At 42.6% G+C, this 18,091-nt stretch overlaps 1 pseudogene; it reads right to left on the bottom strand.

The window, feature by feature from the left end:
* Positions 1–14,937: 14,937 nt before the first annotated feature.
* Positions 14,938–17,069, bottom strand: LOC138839846 (vacuolar protein sorting-associated protein 4A pseudogene; annotated as a pseudogene).
* Between the last annotated feature and the right edge of the window lie 1,022 nt (positions 17,070–18,091).

The following is an 18,091-nucleotide window of genomic DNA, read 5'->3' as shown; positions in this document are numbered from 1 at the left end:
CACAAAACAACCACACTGGGAGTGGTGACAGTAGTGTCTAGGCATGTCAACAGAATTAAGGAGAGTAAGAATTTTAGTAACCTCCCTCTAAGCATAAATGAGCATAAAGGAGATTCTCCCTTTGAGATAAATTGCTTATGAAGAATGAATCTTTTGTACGATTTTGTACTGGCTAATGTCACCAGTTCTTACACTCCAATTCTCTTTACTGTGATTTCTTTATTTTCTTTATTACTGATTTGTTACAATTACTTGTTTTAGGGGACATGCATATCATGAGATGAATTACTTTTAATGTTGAAATAAGTTAAAAGATCCAAATAGTTTTGCAAAATCTGCTGCATAGCCCTGTGGTCTTTGGCCTATACAGGAGCTGGTTTCTTTCGTTGTTGCTGGATTTTGTTGTTTTGCTTTCCTCTTCCTCCTCCCACCTCATTCTGTCTGCAAAGTGCTGGGGATTAATCTTAAAGCCTTGGCTAGGCAAACTGTCTACTGCTAAGCTGTATCCCCAGCAGCTGAGTAAGTAGAGTTTTAGAGCAAAATATTTAAAATAATTTCACATCACTAGCCAATAGTCTATCTATAGATAAGAAGCAGCATCGTGCAGAGAAATATACCATGTTGGAAATGAACCTTACAACTTTGAGTGGAGGGATGTGGAAGAGGTAGAGGAGAGAAGGGATAATGGGAGAACACCAAAGGAGTAACAATGCCCAACAAGAAATGTACTCATTACCTTAGTGATGTAACTGTAACTCTGTACAGCGTCTTTACAAGAGAATAATTTTTTTAAAAATTCAGATTTAGCCAACTGCTGCTAGTGGCTTTTTTTATTGTGAAAATACCATACAGCCGGGCGCTGGTGGCTCATGCCTGTAATCCTAGCTACTCAGGAGTCTGAGATCTGAGGATCACGGTTCAAAGCCAGCCCGGGCAGGAGAGACCGTGAGACTCCTATCTCCAATAAACCACCAGAAAACTGGAAGTGGCCCTGTAACTCAAGTGGTAGAGCATTCGCTTTGAGCTGAAGAGCTGAGGGACAGCGCCCAGGCCCAGAGTTCAAGCCCCACGGCCGACAAAAAAAAAAAAAAAAAGAAAAAAAAGAAAAAACCATACAGAGGGTTTACAATTACATGAGTAAGGTAATGAGTATATTTCTTATCAAGCATTGTTGCCTCCTCCTTTGTTTCCCCTTCCCATCCCTTCCCATATCCCCTGTCCCCGCCGCCAAAGTTGTAAAGTTCATTTTTTTCTTTTTTTTTTTCCTTTTTTTATTGTGAAAATACTGTACAGAGGGGTTACAATTACATGGGCAAGACAATGAGTACATTTCTTATCAAGCATTGTTGCCTCCTCCTTTGTTTCCCCTTATCATCTCTTCCCATCTCCCTGGGCGCCCCCCCCCCCCCCCCCCGCCCCGCACCCCCAACCTCCACGCCAGAGTTGTAAAGTTCGTTTTTTGACATAATGTTTTGTACATCTCATTGTTGCAATGGGTCCACCTGTATCCCTATATACCTATAATGCTAGTTATTCAAGAGACTGAGATCTGAGTGTCACAGTTCAAAGCCAGCCTGGGCAGGAAAGTCCATGTGACTCTTCGATTAACCACCAAAAAGCTAGAAGTAGAGCTAAATTCAAGCTCTAGTATTAACAAGCACATTTTTTTTTCAAATTTTGATCCTCAAATCTCACTTTAGCAATAATACTGCACTTGCTAAGACAGCAAAGTTTTAGGGATGTTTTCGCCTCACCTTATTTTGTTTTATTTTCTCAACTTTAATAGCATAACTGCCAAATTTATATGTGTGTGTGCATAGTGTTTACAGTATACAAAATGATGTTTATAGATGTGTGTAAATATTTGTATTTATGTTCATATTCTTCAATGCTGGGTGCACATATATTTACAATTATATTCTTTAGTGAAACTGGCCATTTTGTCATTACATATACCCTTTTAATCTCTTGTGATAGATTTTTTATTTAATTCTATTTTTTATGACTTAAGCCTGGCCACTTCTGTCTTTTGGTTCTGTATTGCACAGAACATTTTTTGTATCCCTTCATTCTCAACCCTTCCAAGTCCTAAGCATAAAAAATAAGGTCTCGTTCCTTAGCTTCTAGTTAGAAGCTCAGTGTATCAAGTTACTCACCTTTTTTTATTAGCAAATGTAAGCCATGCACAGTTTAAGTAATTATTAATAGATAAATACTTACTGCTGACATTGTGTTCATTATTTTCTATTTATTTTGTAGTTATTTTGTTCAGCTTTCCGCCCTTTCTGTCTTCCCTTGTGATTGGATGATTTTTAGTGGTATGGATTGTTTTCTTTCTTCTCCCCCCATCTATTCCAATACTCAAGTTATCTGTTTGCATTTTCACCTATGTACATTGAGTAATATGACTGTATTTAGCTATCTATCCTCTTTCTATTCATCTACTCTGTGATCTTAAGCTTCAAACTCTCTGACAAAACATGTTTCAGCTTCAAAGTTTAATTTTGTTAACTGTCAGTTAACTGTTCAAAGGAGTGGCATGGCTTAAATCCACCATCCTTTAATCAATTTGTTTGTGTATAATCTGTATATTCCTGTATATGTTTTTATGTATGTTTATAATTTTATATCTAATTTCCACATACAAGGGAAAACATGTCATTTGTCTATCTGAGCCTGATTTAATTCACATAATATATTTTTCAGGGTTTTACAATAAAACATTGTCTTTTACAATAAAACATTGTAAAAGACAATGTTTTATTTCCTGATTAATGATATATTTATCACATTTTCTGTATCCACTTGTCCATTGTAGCTGCTATTTTCAATATATATATTTTGTTCTTTTATTTTTCTCTTTTGGCTCAAGAAAAGAAAAGGATTTAGTAAACCATCGCCAGGAAAGGGACCCAGGACAGAGGCTGGGCAGAAGAAAAGGCAGGACTGTGCTCACAGAAACTACCTCCTGCCTGGAAGCCCAGGGTCCCAGTACACAGGTAGAAGGGCGGGCGGGGTAGCTTTGTTCTCACTGCAACAGTTTTGTCAAGGAGCCATTTTGTGGCAGGGCAGGGCAGGGACTGATTTGTCTGAGTGATTTCATCTTTATTTATAAACAAGACAGAAATCAAAGGAGCATTAATTTAGTAAAAAAAAAAAAAAGTTAAAAAAAACCCAACTCACAAAGAGAAGTTGGGACGTGCAGTACCCATGTGTGGAAGGCAGCTGCAGCAGAGCGTTGGGAGTGGTTATGGATCCCTTCCTTTCTACTCTTGCACGGGCTGCCACACAGCACTGGAGACACTACAGTTTAAAATGCTCAAGTTCAGGACCCCAAAAAGCCCACCAGAGACCAATATCGATGTAATCAGCAGCAAGGTATTTATTGCAAGCTAGCTAGGTCCTCTGCACACACAACAAACAACTGGTGACACTGAGAGGCCCCGAGCCTAGGGTTTTATACACTCTCTGGGGAAGCCTGGGGCTTTGCACTCATCATACCGTTCCTTAACAAATCAACACACACTGCGGGAGAATCATAAAGCATCTCTAAAACATGATTTGCGTGTTCAATGGCAGGAAGGAATCTAGAGAGGGTTATTGGTCAGATCAAGGGGTTGATGCACTTTAAAATTATTGGTCTCAAGGGTGGTGCAAGGGAGTACGTGCAGAACTGCAGGACTTTCTGAGTAGATATTGGTCACTACTCCTAGGTGGGGGCTGTCAGGAATCTCAGACAATTCGACCTTCGGCTTATCTTAGGTAAGCATCATTTGAAGTTTTTCAAGGACTGTTTGTACTTAGCTTTCTGCTGGAATTTCCTGGCTTTAGGACTGCAGTAGGTCAGAGGCTAAATTCCAGAATAAAATGAGGTCCCAGGTAAACTATTGGTCAGGTCTTTCATTCCCCCATTTTTTCTTGGATACCTTGGAAGCCAATCATGGTTTCCTCTGAGTAATTTCATAGGACTGGACCCTACTACTTTTGTCCAGGGGCTGGTACTGGGCTCCTAACACCATTAACTGAGCTGTATTGATTCGTTCCTTTACAAAGGCTGCAAAGTTATTTATAATACAAGATCCTACTACTAAGGCAAGCATAATTACAAGTAAGGATCCAGCTAAAGTTGAAAGTAAAGTTGTTAGCCAGGGGAATAATCGAACCATGATTCAAACCATCCTTTCTGTCATTCTCTCTCTGTCCTCTGTTTCTCCAATCCTTCCTGTACTTTGGCTATTGAATGTCTGATTACCCCTGAATGGTTAACATAAAAACAACATTCTTCTCCTAGCACTGCACAGAGCTCTCCTTGTTGTAAAAAGACTAAATCTAAGCCCCTTTGATTTTAAAGCACAACTTCTGCAAGGGATGCATGTGATTCTCCAAATGTTTTATCCGTCTCTGTAGTTCCTGAATGTCCTCATCTGTTGCTTCCCTCTGACTGGAAAAATAGGAGCACTGTTGAATCAGGGCTGTTGTTCTGGTCCCCACTCCTACTGCTTCTAACAGGGCCCCTATGGTTAATATGGCTACAGCTAGTTCTCTCTTTACTTTCCTATGTAACTCCTTATTTTCTAGCCAGAGTATCACTTCCTCTTCAGAGTGGTAAATTAATCTGGGTACAAGTTGAACCATAACACAAAATCCATGGGTACAGTTGAGCATTGCCGTATGAGCACAGGGGGTAAGGCCTGTGTCACATGCCCACCAACTGTTTTCTGAGGGTAAGAGATAAGTCATTTGGGTGGGTATAGGGGAAGTCTGATTGCATAAATGCTGTAGAAAGGGTGATGGGTTTCCCACACAGCTGCCTTTTCCAATAACCTTCTTCAAAGAAAACCTGGATTCCACTGGTTCCCAACGGCAGTCCTGTACTTTGCTAGTCAGTGTATAACTTCCTGGAAGGGCTATCTCCTCATAAAAGGGGAATTGTATGTCATAACACGTCCAGCAGGACTCTGTTACCTGGGGTCGTGTTTTGTTTACAACATCATAAGATTTTAGCAGTAGCTTCCACAAGGGAGCTCCCAAGGCATTCTCCTCTGAAATGCTGGGCATAACTAGGTTGGGTAGCTCAGGTGAAGAGTCTAGGTCCCTTTCCTCATGGATTTTATGGGTAGTCTTAGGTACTCGGGTACTTTTGGGCATAATGGGGGTGTTAGCTGGTGGGGGGGAGCAGGGCTTTGTTAGGCTCCACCACAGAGGATACAATTTTGGTCTTCAAAACCTTGAGAGTGGGCTGGGAAGGTGGCTCAGTGGTAGAGCGCTTGCCTTGCATGCCTGAGGCCCTGGGTTCGATTCCTCAGCACCACATAAGCAAAAAGAAAAAAGCCGGAAGTGACACTGTGGCTCACGTGGTAGAGCGCTAGCCTTGAGTGAAGAGCTGAGGGACAACGCCCAGGCCCAGAGTTCAGGCCCCACGACTGGACCCAAAACCTTGAGAGTGAAAATAAGTCTTCCACCACTGCTTTCTATCTGTAATCCTCCAAGATTTTTCTTGTTCCCATCCTTGTGCCTCTTTTCCCTTTGGGGTGAATCTGGCTTGTATCCAGGAGTTCTGATTATGAGGTCTGGAGTATTCTAAGTCACCTTTGGTGACCTTCCAGGCTCCAGACCCTCCCACACTAGTCTCATTGCTTGCAATAATATTCTACGGAACTTCCACATTCTGGGGGGCAGGACTCTCCGGGGCATATGTACCAGGTATCTGTTTTACAGGAAGGACCATTTAAGCCATCAGAGCTCAGGTACCTCTTATATAATGGGTGGGTGAGCCAGAGCCTCTTTGTTTTGTTTGTTTCCAGGACCCCTAAGCCAACTGGCAAAGATCGAATTCTAAGTCTGGGAACCATATTTGGGGTCCTTCATGAGTTGCTATGTTATGTCCAATTGCAGGATTCTGGATTACCTAGGTCCATTTATGCAGAAAATGGGGGTTATTACAAAAAATTAGTACTAAAGCAAGCAGAAATAAACAGCCAGCCTAATAATGACATTCTAACTAGGGTTTAAATGCCTTATCATAAGTTTAAGAAAATTGTCCTTATGGCAAGTAACTTGCCACTTAGGGTTCAAGTCTGGAATGAAGTCACTCCTCACGGCGAACGGGACTGCTGGCTTTTCGTGAGAGTAGTGGATCCAGGTGGTGACCCCGTAGACATTGAGTGTGGTGGGTGTCATGAGGATCACCACATATGGTCCCTTCCAGCGAGGTTGCAGTGATTCCTGTTGATGTCCCTTTATGTAGACCCAGTCTCCGGTACAGAAGCAGTGCAGCTGAGGAGGGGATCCTGTCTCATACAGAGCTGGGGCCACACCTCCTGGTGGGCTTGTTACAGGGCTTTTAGGAAATGCAAGAGGTCAGAGTCATCAAATTCTACAAGCAGGTGTTCAGACAAGCAGGGGATTATGGGAGGGAGTATGCTGAACATAAGTTTAAAGGGAGTGGCTCCTAACTTACAAGGAGAATTCTGCACCCTATAGAGGGTGTAGGGAAGGACGGCTACCCAGTCTCCACCAGTCTCCATGGTCAATTTGGTTAGGGTCTCTTTTAGGATTCTATTCATTCTATCTACCTGTTCTGAACTTTGGACAATGTAATTTCCAATCTGACCCAAGAATACACTCAAGTCCCTGACTTACCTTAGACACAAAGGTTGGTCCGACCCTACCATGACTGGGAAGCCGTACCTGGGTAAGATGTCCTCCAGCAACTTTTTAGCTACCACTTGAGCTGTCTCACGCTAGGTTGGAAATGCTTCCACCCATCCTGAAAAGGTATCTATGAAAACTACAAGGTACTTATATCCATATTTGCCAGGCTTTACCTCAGTGAAGTCTACTTCTCAATAGGCTCCTGGTCTGTCCCTTCTTACCTGATTCCCAGGCTTGGTTGTGCTGTGGTCCACATTCGCCAACTGGCAGGCCTTGCAGGTAGCAACAATCTCCTAGATCTTGGAATTTTCATTTTTAATCTTTATCTTAGCATGCCTTAGTAGGTCCTGCATTTTCCTCTCACCCATGTGGGTGGAGCGATGCATTTTTTGCAAAATTTTGTTGCCTAATTTCTCAGGTACTATCACATGATATAGGTAGTCTAGCCACCATCCATTAAGACACTGAGTAATAGGCAATCCTTTAATCCACTCTAAGTCCTCCTTGGAATATTGTGGCATTTCTGACAGGCTTTGGGGTCCCAGTTCAGGCAGGTTGGCTATCATAACAGTCTCTCTCTGCAGGGCTATTTCCAAAGTGGTTTTACCTGCCAGATTGTTCCCTCTGGAAACCTTGTCTTTAGGTTTCTGATGTCCTGGACAGTGGACAATGGCCAATTATTTTTGGCAACCATAGGGCAGTAATGAGGGCCAATAGCTCTTCTTTATTTTTTATAATCTTTCCCTCGGCTGTCAGTAGCCCTCTTTCTTATAGATGGCGCTATGTATGTGGGCTGTGGCAAAAGCGTAGCAGCTATCTGTGTACACAGCTTTTTGTCTTTCCCCAGCGTTAGTGTTTGGGTCGGCAGGCTATCAGTTCAGCCTCTGGGCTGATGTTCCCATTGGGAGGGGCTCAACCCATACCAATTCTGTCTCTGTTACTACTACCACGCCCACATACCTCTGACCTTGTTGAACGAAGCTGCGCCCATCCGTGAACCAGAGGACCTCCGCATCCTGCAATGGCTGGTCCTTGAGGTCTTCTCTGATGCCGTGGACCTACGCTAGGATCTGTGCACAGTCATGCAAAGGAGCCTCTAGGTGAGGGTCAGGTAACAGGGTCACGCGGGGTTGAGAGCTGAGGGTGCCTGGAAGGTGATTCTGATGGAAGGCTCTGTCCATCCCCTCAGTCCACTGGAAGGGCTGAGTGTCCCTCATGTCTTCGTACAGAAGCCTAGCTAATTCAGCAAACCCAGGTATCCACAATTTGCAGAAGCCGGCAGATCCCAGAAACTCTCTGGGTTCCAGGGTACAGGGATTTTTAGGACTGTCTCTTTCCTGGCCTGTGTTAGCCAGCATTGCCCATCCTTTAACAGATACCCTAGTTGCATTACCTCAGGCTTACAGATTTGACCTTTCTTAGCTGAGGCTCGGTAACCTGGGGCCCCCAGGGTCTGTAACAGATCTCCAGCCCATTTTAGGCACTCTTCTCTGGTCTGGGCTGCAATCAACAAATCATCTACATACTGTACAGTTAACTCAGGGTGTTTCTCCCCAAACTCATCTAGGTTTTCATGGAGTGCTTCATCCAAAATAGTAGGAGAATTCGTGAAGCCTTGTGGGAGTCTCGTCCACATCAGCTGTCCGTTGATTCCTTTTTCTTTGTCCAACCTCTCAAAGGCGAATACTTGTTGACTCTTGGGGGCCAGGGGCACACTAAAGAAGGCATCTTTTAAATCTATTACCGTAGGGAGCTTAGGAAGGTATATGGGTTAGGGACAGTGGGGTGAATGTCCATCACCCTCAGGTCTTGGACCGGCCAGTAGTCATTTGACTGAGGCTTTTTAACAGGCAGAAGCTGGGTGTTTCTGGCCCGCTGGCAAGGCCACAGGACCCCTGAATCGAACAGCCACCGAATATGGGGAGTTATTCCTGCTGGAGCTTCTACCGACATAGGGTATTGACGAACCCTAGCCAGGTCCGCTCAGGTTTTAGTTCCACAAACACTGCTGGCCCGTGTTTGGCCGGACCCATACCTCCTGTCTCAGCCCATGCTTCCGGGTACTCCTTTAGCGAATAGTCTATTTCCTGATTTTCAGGGATGGGTTGTTGGTATATATAGTCTATATACATCCTCTAAGATCACAGTCAGTACATGAATAGGCTGCCCCTGACTGTCAGAGATTGTGGTACCTCCAGGTTGAAAGTGAATTTGAGCTCCAATTTTGATGAGTAAATCTCTTCCCAACATGGGGTAGGGACAATAAGGGATAACTAAGAACGAGTGGGATACCTGGCCCACCTCTAGGTCCCATTGTTCTTCGGGTAGTCCATGCACATTTGTTAATTCCTGTAGTCCCTTTTACCCAAGAAGTCTTTTCAGATAATTTTCCTTGCAGTTCTGTCAATATGGAATGTTGAGCTCTAGTGTCTACTAGGAACTCAATTGGAATCCCCTCCACCTTAAGAGTCACTCTAGGTTCGGGGAGGGGACCTGAACCCCGATGCCCCTACTCTTCCTCTGTGTTAGTCACCAGTACTGGGATGCGTCCAGGGGGATGGGACCCCACCCTCATTTCCTTTTTCTTAGGGCATTCCCTTGCCAGTCGCCAGCAGTCAAGTTGGTGCTGTTCCTGTTTCCGGTGTCTGTCCCGGTCTCCCAAGCCTTGTCTCCTCTCCCTCCCTTCCACTGCTGCCACCAATATCCTTGTTATTTCTCTGGTTGCTTTTATTTGCTTGTCCTCAGGAGCATCTCTATTATTACAGAGTCTTTGTGCCATTAATAAGGGATTCTGGACACTCTTACCCTCTAAATTATCTAGCTTTTGTAATTTCCTTTTAATATCTGGAGCTGCCTGATTAACAAAAGCCATTACTACTGCTGCCTGATTCTCCAGAGCTTCCAGATTCACTGGGGTGAATTGTCTAAAAGCTTCCATTAATCTCTTTAGGTAGCTAGTAGGTGACTCCTGTTTCCCTTGTACTACCATATAAACTTTAGCCAAATTAGTTGTTTTTCAGGCCACAGCACGGAGACCCACCATTAGAGTCTGGCGAAAGACCCAGAGCCTCCCCTACCTTCTGCCCTGTTGTAGTCCCATCCAGTTGTGGGCAGCGTACTCAAGGGAAAAGCAGCATTTATCAAGTCAGGGTTGGTGGTAGGCTGCCCATCATCTTCGAGGACCAGTTTCCTAGCCTCCATCTGGATTATTTCCCTTTCTTCTGTGGTAAAGAGGATGCTAAGCAACTGTTGGCAATCATCCCAGGTAGGCTCGTGAGTAAACATAACACTATCCAGGAGAGAAATTAAACTCTTTGGGTTGTCAGAGTAAGGGAGGTTTTGATTTTTCCAACTGTACAAATCTCTAGTAGAGAAAAGCCAATACTAGTCTAGGGTTCCCGGTTTCATCAGGGGGCCTATCTCTCTGAGGGGCAAGGTCGCTGTGGTATCAAGAAATGTGCAGGGAAAGGGCAGCGTTGGGCTCACTCTTGGGTTCCCCCTGCCAGTCCTTCCAGTACGCTGTCTGCTCTTCCTGCTCTTTCTGCCACAACTCCCTCATCTGGCTGGCTAGCAGGGGGCCACATAGCAAGGGGAAGGCACAGATTCCTATAGAAGTGGGTCGTCATACATGTAGTTAACCAATTTTGCCAGCACCATTTACTGAAGAGGCTGTCTTTCTTCCATTCTATTGTTTTAGCTCCCTTATCGAAGATTAGATGGCTATAGGTCTGTAGGTTCATTTCTGGGTTTTCAATTCTATTCCATTGGTCCTGAGGTCTGTTCTTATGCCAATACCAAGCTGTTTTGATTACTATGGCTTTATAGTAGAGTTTGAAATTTCGTATTGATATTCCTCCAGCAGTGTTCTTTCCGTTGAGGAGCGTTTTTGCTATTAGGGGTCTTTTGTTGTTCCATATGAATTTTTGGATTGCCTCTTCTATTTCCTTGAAGAATGAGGTTGGAATTTTGATAGGTATTGCATTGAATTTGTAGATAGCCTTGGGAAGTATTGCCATTTTCACGATGTTAATCTTTCCAATCCAGGAGCATGGGAGGTTTTGCCCTTTTTTAAGTTCTGTGTTGATTTCCTTTTTCAAGATTTTAAAGTTTTCATCATAGAGGTCCTTCACTTCTTTGGTTAAGTTAATTCCTAGGTATTTTATTTTTTGTGGGGCTATTACAAATGGAGTTGCTTTCCTAATTTCAGCCACACTTTTCTCATTGTTGGCATACAGAAAAGCCATTGATTTTTGGGGGTTAATTTTATACCCTGCTACTTTGCCAAAGTTTTGAATCAGCTTGAGTAATTTGGGAGTGAAGTCTATGGGATTCTTTAAATACAAGATCGTGTCATCTGCAAAGAGGGAGAGTTTTATTTCTTCTTTCCCTATTAGGATCCCCTTTATGTCTGCATATTGTCTTATTGCTGTAGCTAGGCATTCTAATACTAGATTGAAGAGAAGTGGAGAGAGTGGACATCCTTGTCTTGTTCCTGAGTTAAGAGGAAATGGCTTTAGTTTTTCACCATTAAGTATAATGCTGGCTGTAGGTTTGTCATATACAGCCTTTATTGTATTGAGGAATGATCCATGGATTCCGAATTTTTCCAAAACTTTCATCATGAAGGGGTGTTGGATCTTGTCAAATGCTTTTTCTGCATCTATTGAGATAACCATGTGGTTCTTATTCTTGCTCCTGTTGATGTGATGAATAATATTAATTGATTTGCATATATTGAACCAGCTTTGCATCCCTGAAATGAATCCTATTTGATCGTGGTGTATGATTTTTTGGATGAATTGTTGGAGTCGATTGGCCAAATTTTGTTGGAAAACTAAAGCTAGATCCTTATATTTCACCCTGCACCAGAATCAGCTCCAAATGGATCAAAGACCTCGAAGTCAAAGCAGACACTCTGAAAACATTACAGGATGGAATAGGAGAAACCCTAGGTCTCCTTGGTGCAAGCCGAAATTTTCTGAATAGGGACCAGGAAACACAACAAAATGAGGAAAGGTTGGACAAATGGGATTGCATAAAGTTGCAGAGCTTCTGCATGGCAAAGGACATAGCTAGCAAGATCAATAGAAAGCCCACGGATTGGGAGAAGATCTTTACTAGCCATACAACGGACAAGGATCTCATATCTAAAATATACTTGGAACTCAAAAAATTAAATCCCCCAACAACAAATCCTCAAAGAAACAACTGCCCAATAAATAAGTGGGCTAAAGACTTAAAGAGAAACTTCTCTGAAGAAGAAAGAAGGATGGCCAATAGACACATGAAGAAATGCTCAACATCCCTAGCCATAAAAGAAATGCAAATCAAAGTAACATTGAGGTACCACCTCACTCCAGTTAGAATGGCAAAAATCAAGAACTCTAACAACAACAGATGCTGGAGAGGATGTGGACAGAAGGGAACCTTACTTCATTGTTGGTGGGAATGTAAACTTGTTCAACCACTTTGGAAAGCAGTATGGAGGTTCATCAAAAGACTTCACATAGAGCTCCCCTATGACCCAGCAATCCCACTTTTGGGCATTTACCCAAATGTTTACAAACAAGACCACACTAAAGCTACCAGCACAACTATGTTTATTGCAGCATTATTTACCATAGCTAAGATATGGAACCAACCCAGATGCCCCTCAGTAGATGAATGGATCAAGAAAATGTGGTATATATACACAATGGAATTCTATGCCTCCATCAGAAAGAATGACATTGCCCCATTTGTTAGGAAATGGAAAAACTTGGAAAAAATTATATTAAGTGAAGTAAGCCAGGCCCAAAGAAACATAGGTCCCATGGTTTCCCTTATTTGCAATATCTAGTATATGTATGAGTCAAGCTGAAAAAGTCAGATAATGTGATGTCAGGAAAATGAACCCTTAGATGTGTATTTTAATGTTTTTTTCTTTCATGCATGTGTTTCTAATGCATTTATAAGATTATTTCTTTGTTGCTTTGTATGTCCCTCCCCCACAGTATAACCCCCGCTTTCAATATATTTGATGTCACTATAACTTGTGGAGGAGATGGGGAAAAACAAGTCGTTTAAGGTTTCAGGTGGACCTGTTGCAACAATGAGAAGTATAAATTGTCATGTCAAAAACGAGCTGTACAATGTCGGTGGGGGGGAGGGGGGAAGGATTGGGTGGGGGGGGAGGGGGGAGGCTGGGAAGGGATGTGAAGGGTAAACAAAGGAGGAGGCTGCAATGCTTGGTAAGAAATGTACGCATTATCCTGCCCATGTAATTGTAACCCCTCTGTACAGTATGTTCACAAATAAAATAAAATAAAATAAAAATAAAAAAAAGGAAGTGGGTCATCATCCCCTTGGAATACTGGATTCAGGGGGGCTGACGGTTGAGCAGGTGCCAGGGCTCATGGCCCTGACTCGGTCTCCCTTGCCACAAGAATGTTGGCCCCGTATGTCTTGGGTAAAAAAAGGGTTAGCCAATAAGGTGGGTCCTCGAGTAAGTCACAGTTCAAAGCCAGTCCGGGCAAGAACGTCCATGAGACTCTTATCTCCCATTAACCACCAGGAAACCAGAAGTGATGCTGTGGCTCAAGTGGTAGAGCAGTAGCCTTGAGCTGAAGAGCTGAGGGAGAGCGCCCAGGCCCAGAGTTCAGGCCCCACGACCGAACAAAAAAAAAAAAGAAAGTAACTATCTTTTCTTTTTCATTTTTACTCTAAAATTATGTCCTCTTTCCCTGACATCCCTAAAATTGTCCGTGAGTAGCATCAGGGGGGTAGTCTGGGTCTGTCCCATTTCCCAAAATATCAAGGAAGTGACAATCAAAAATAAAAGTAAAAAGAAAACCGCACGAAAGATGTGGCGCCGGTGCAGGTTTAAAATGCATTTACAGTACAGGCTCTCGAGACGTGAAACAGAAACTACTGGCCTATCTATAATCCTAAATGGGTGAAAAGGGACGTGGGGAGGTGGTCCTGTCTGCTGATCAGGACCCATCCGGTAGAAGGCCGTTGGACTCCAGTTTCCAGCAGTCCCTCTGTTTTTTAGAAGAATTCCACCAAGTCTCCCCAGCCCTTCTTTACATGCATATGTAGTCAAGCCAACTAGAATGTCCAGCACTAATCTAGCAAACAAACAAGATTAAGCAATTTATAAAATCAAGTTTATGACACAAAAAACAGTCAGCAAATCCTGTGCATTATTTCAGAAAACAGAGTAAGCCTTCCGCCGTCGGACTCCCTCGGTAATTCATAACCTGCAAGAGTCAGGGGTGGGAGTGAACAGGACAATGGAAACAAACACAAATAACATAGAATGCGCTGCGCGATGTGCATTGTCAACCAGAGACCAAAAGACGTCGGCATTCCAAATAAAGGGATTCCACGTCCCTCCAGAGGACGAGCCGCCGGAGCAACCCGCTTTGCCTTATCAAAATGAGGGAATTCCATCCATGTCCCTCCAGTGTGTCCACCAGGGCCGTCTGCCGACCAAAACCAGAATCTGCAGGCAAACCAGAGTACAGAAAATTACAAAGCAGCAATGCCTCAATTTTCCGGCTGGGTTTTCACCACCTCTCGATCGGGCGTCTGGGTGGGCTTATAAGGGGGATGCTGGATGAACCCCACTTAAAATGCTCGATTTCAGGACCCCAAAAAGACCACCAGAAACCAAGATCGATGTAGTCAGCAGCGAGGTATTTATTGCAAGCTAGCTCGGTCTTCTGCGAACACAGCAAACAACTGGTAACGCTGAGAGGCCCGGAGCCTAGGGTTTGTAACAGTTTTATACACTTTTGGGGTAAAGGCTGGGACTTTGCACTCATCATACCATTCCTTGACAAATCAACACACACTGCGGGAGAATCATAAAGCATCTTTAAAACATGATTTGCGTGTTCAATGGTAGGAAGGAATCTAGAGAGGGTTATTGGTCAGATCAAGGGGTTGATGCACTTTAAAATTATTGGTTAAAGTCTCAAGGGTGGTGCAAGGGAGTACGTGCAGGACTTTCTGGGTAGATATTGGTCACTACTCCTAGGTGGGGGCTGTCAGGAATCTCAGACAATTTGACCTTCGGCTTATCTTAGGTAAGCATCATCTGAAGTTTTTCAAGGACTGTTTGTACTTAGCTTTCTGCTGGAATTTCCTGGCTTTAGGACTGCAGTAGGTCAGAGGCTAAATTCCAGAATAAAATGAGGTCCCAGGTAAATTATTGGTCAGGTCTTTTACAGTGACCTCAGGACCAGTCTAGGCTCCCCACCGGGTCACAGGATCTGCTACGACTTCCCGCCTTCACATTTAAATCTCTTGTCCAAAGCCCTCTGAGAATTTCTTCACTTTCTGGAGGTTGTCCGCATTCACTGTGGTTTAGGCGGTAGCCAAAGACTGGAGCATTGCTGATATGCAAATCACAGGTTCTATAAACTCGTCACCAGGGATGTTCATCCAGGTCATCTCTATGGCCCCGGGGTGTTCGGGTAGCATGGAATCAGGAGGTAGTCCATCACAATGCTAAGCTTGGTATGAGAATTGTCACAGACGCTTAAAATGTGTTGCTGTCTGCACTTTCTGGACAGGCTGCATGAGGGAATCCCGCATGATGATGTTGATGTCTGTACCAGAGTAGCTTTCTGGCTTCCAGACCAGTTCATGGATGTTGGTATCTGTGAGGTTGTGGGACATGCTCCCCAGATGCAATGGAAACATCTGTGTGCTCACAGCTTCTTCCGGTAAAGGGATGTAAATGCGCCTTTCAAACTTTCTTTGAATGGCCGAATCCAACACCCAGTGGATATTTCTGGCACCAAAGACCAGAGTCGCATCATTGTTGTTCCCCACCCCCTGCATCTAGAATAAGAATTATGTTTTGATCCTTCAGGCGGCCTCTCTCTCCTTTTCATTTTGACAAAGAGGGAATCAATCTCCTTGGTCAAGATGATGAAGGATTTGTGCTGCTTGGCCAGCTCAAAGTGGACTCCTCAAACAATGTTAACCCCCTCCCCTTGACTTTCTCCCACTATTCCACCCTCTCAATGTCCCCCCCCACCAAGTTGTAAACTTAATTTCCAGCATGCCTTGTGAGTATTGCTGTTTCATTGGTTTGCCTTTTGGTCCTTTGTCTCACAATTTTGTTGTTCCCCTCAATGTATATTTTCTTATTTCTGTTCATACAATCTTTCACCTGGATCTTCTTGCTCTTAGAGGTTATTTTTGTGTCAGTCTAGGTTTGCAAATTGGCAAATCCTATTCTATCATTTTGCCAATGTCATTTCCATTTGATACTTTTAAAATGAAGCTAATCATTGACATACTCAAAAATAATTTATATAAATTGCCTAGTATAGTGCGTGCATATAGCAATCATCGAACACATAGACATTCTGCCTTTTCTAATTAGTAAGTTTATATAATAGTATTATCACCTTGCCATGTTAACATCAAATGAGATACAGTGGCTATGTCTCCACATTATTTTCTAACTTTGTCAGTACTGGGGCTTGAAGTCAGGGCTTTGCACTTTTTAAGAAGATACTCTACCACTTTACTCATTCCTCAAGCCTTGCTTTAGTTCTTTTGACATAACTCTCATTTTTTTTCCCAAGGCCAACCTGTTGCTATTTCCTGCCTACAGTTTCTGGAATAGCTATATAGTATATATTAAACAGATTATATTTTATATGTAAAATATAATATATATTGTATTTTATATATTACATATATAGCTTATTTATTTTATATAATGTATCATCTATAATAATACATATAATCTGTACTATTATATGCATTAATAATTATTATATATTATAATATTATAATCATTGTGCTGGTACTGGGGCTTGAACTCTGTGCCTGGATGCTGTCCTTTAGCTATTTTGCTCAAAACTGACACTCTACCACTTAAGCCATAGCTTCACTTCTTTTTGGTGGTTAATTAAGGATTCTGGTCCCTCAAATTTGTCTGCCTGGACTGGCTTTGAACTTTAATACTCACAGCTCAGCCTCCTGTGTAGCTCAGATTGCAGGCTGGAGTCACTAATACCTGCCTAACATTATTATTATTAACTGTGTACATAGAGGAGTCAGAGTTACAGAGACTTCTCGTCGCTGTGTGCTCACCTTAAGGAGCTATGACTGTTGAAGGAATATGTAGAGAAAATATTGATTTGGCTCTATGCCTCAGGCAAATTACTTTATTATTATTTCTTTTGAGGTACTGCTATTTGAACTCAGGGCTTTTTGCTTGGTAGGCAGGCTCTCTAATGCTGTGCTATTCCTCCAACACTACTTTTATATACATACAAAGTTGTGCTTCCTGTCCAGGCAGATGCCCATCCTGCAATCTGACTTTTTTAAGCTTCTTGCCATTGTTAGGATCACAGATGGATATTACCCCATCCAGCTTCCTTCTGATGAAAGAGAATCTCATCCATGTGTGTTTTTTTCCAGGCTTTCCTGGAACAATGATCCTCCCATTCTCAATCTCCCACTTATGCATGGATGACACGTGTATGCCCCTGCGCCATGTTGTAGGATTAAGAAGGCATTTGGAGAGCATTTCTGCCTGGGCTGGTCTGAAGTTTTGATCCTCCGTTTTTCATCCTTACAAGTATCTGGGATTACAGAAATTACATTCTTTCAAAGAAGGTTGAATCACATAAATACAAACAAAAAGTGGAAGTAATGACAAGAAGCAGATTATTAAATTAAATTGTTGGAAAATCAGGGGTGTCTTAGTTTATTCTGACTGCTATAAACTAAGTGGCTTTCTAACAACACAAATTTATTGCTCATGGTTGTATGGGGCCGAAAGTGCTTGATCAAAATCCTAGCATGGGCTGGGAATGTGGCTTAATGGTACAGTGCTTACCTAGCATGCATGAAGCCCTGGGTTCAATTTCTTAGTACCACATAAACAGAAAAACCTGGAGGTGGTACTTTGGTCAAGTGGTAGCCTTGAACAAAAGAAGCTCAGACATAGTGTCCAGGCTCTGAGTTCAAGCCCCAGGACTGGCACAAAAAAAATTGTAGCATGTTAACTGCCATATGAACATCTACTCAAATACCTTTCTTGTTGTATCCTCACATCATGGAATGTACAAAGGATCTTTGTAGTTTATATGAATCTCTTCCTTTATGTTCTAATTTCAACATAGGAAGTCTGGAAAGAGACAAATATTCAGACCATAACAAAGTGGCAAAAGCTTAATAACCATAGCATTATTATCATCATTATCTGAATATATGATCATTAGTGATGTATAAGTCTGGAATTGGGTTAAAAAGCCTGCAAAGTCTCCTGGTATCTAGGAGATTAAAGATGAAAGATTTCTGTTCATAGCTGCAGGTTCTAAGGTTTGGAGACATTAAGTTTTCATATCTAGAATTTCAAATCAGAATCTCAAGCCATTCTACTCCTTACTTTTTGGAGAAAGACAATATGGTGTGGTATTCT

The sequence above is a fragment of the Dipodomys merriami genome, unplaced genomic scaffold (genome assembly GCF_024711535.1).
Source record: "Dipodomys merriami isolate MVZ:Mamm:240054 unplaced genomic scaffold, mDipMer1.0.p SCAF_3, whole genome shotgun sequence".
In the NCBI taxonomy this organism is placed as follows: Eukaryota; Metazoa; Chordata; class Mammalia; order Rodentia; family Heteromyidae; genus Dipodomys; species Dipodomys merriami.
Note: the sequence above shows the minus strand (reverse complement) of the source record. Positions and strands in the feature narration are given on the sequence as shown.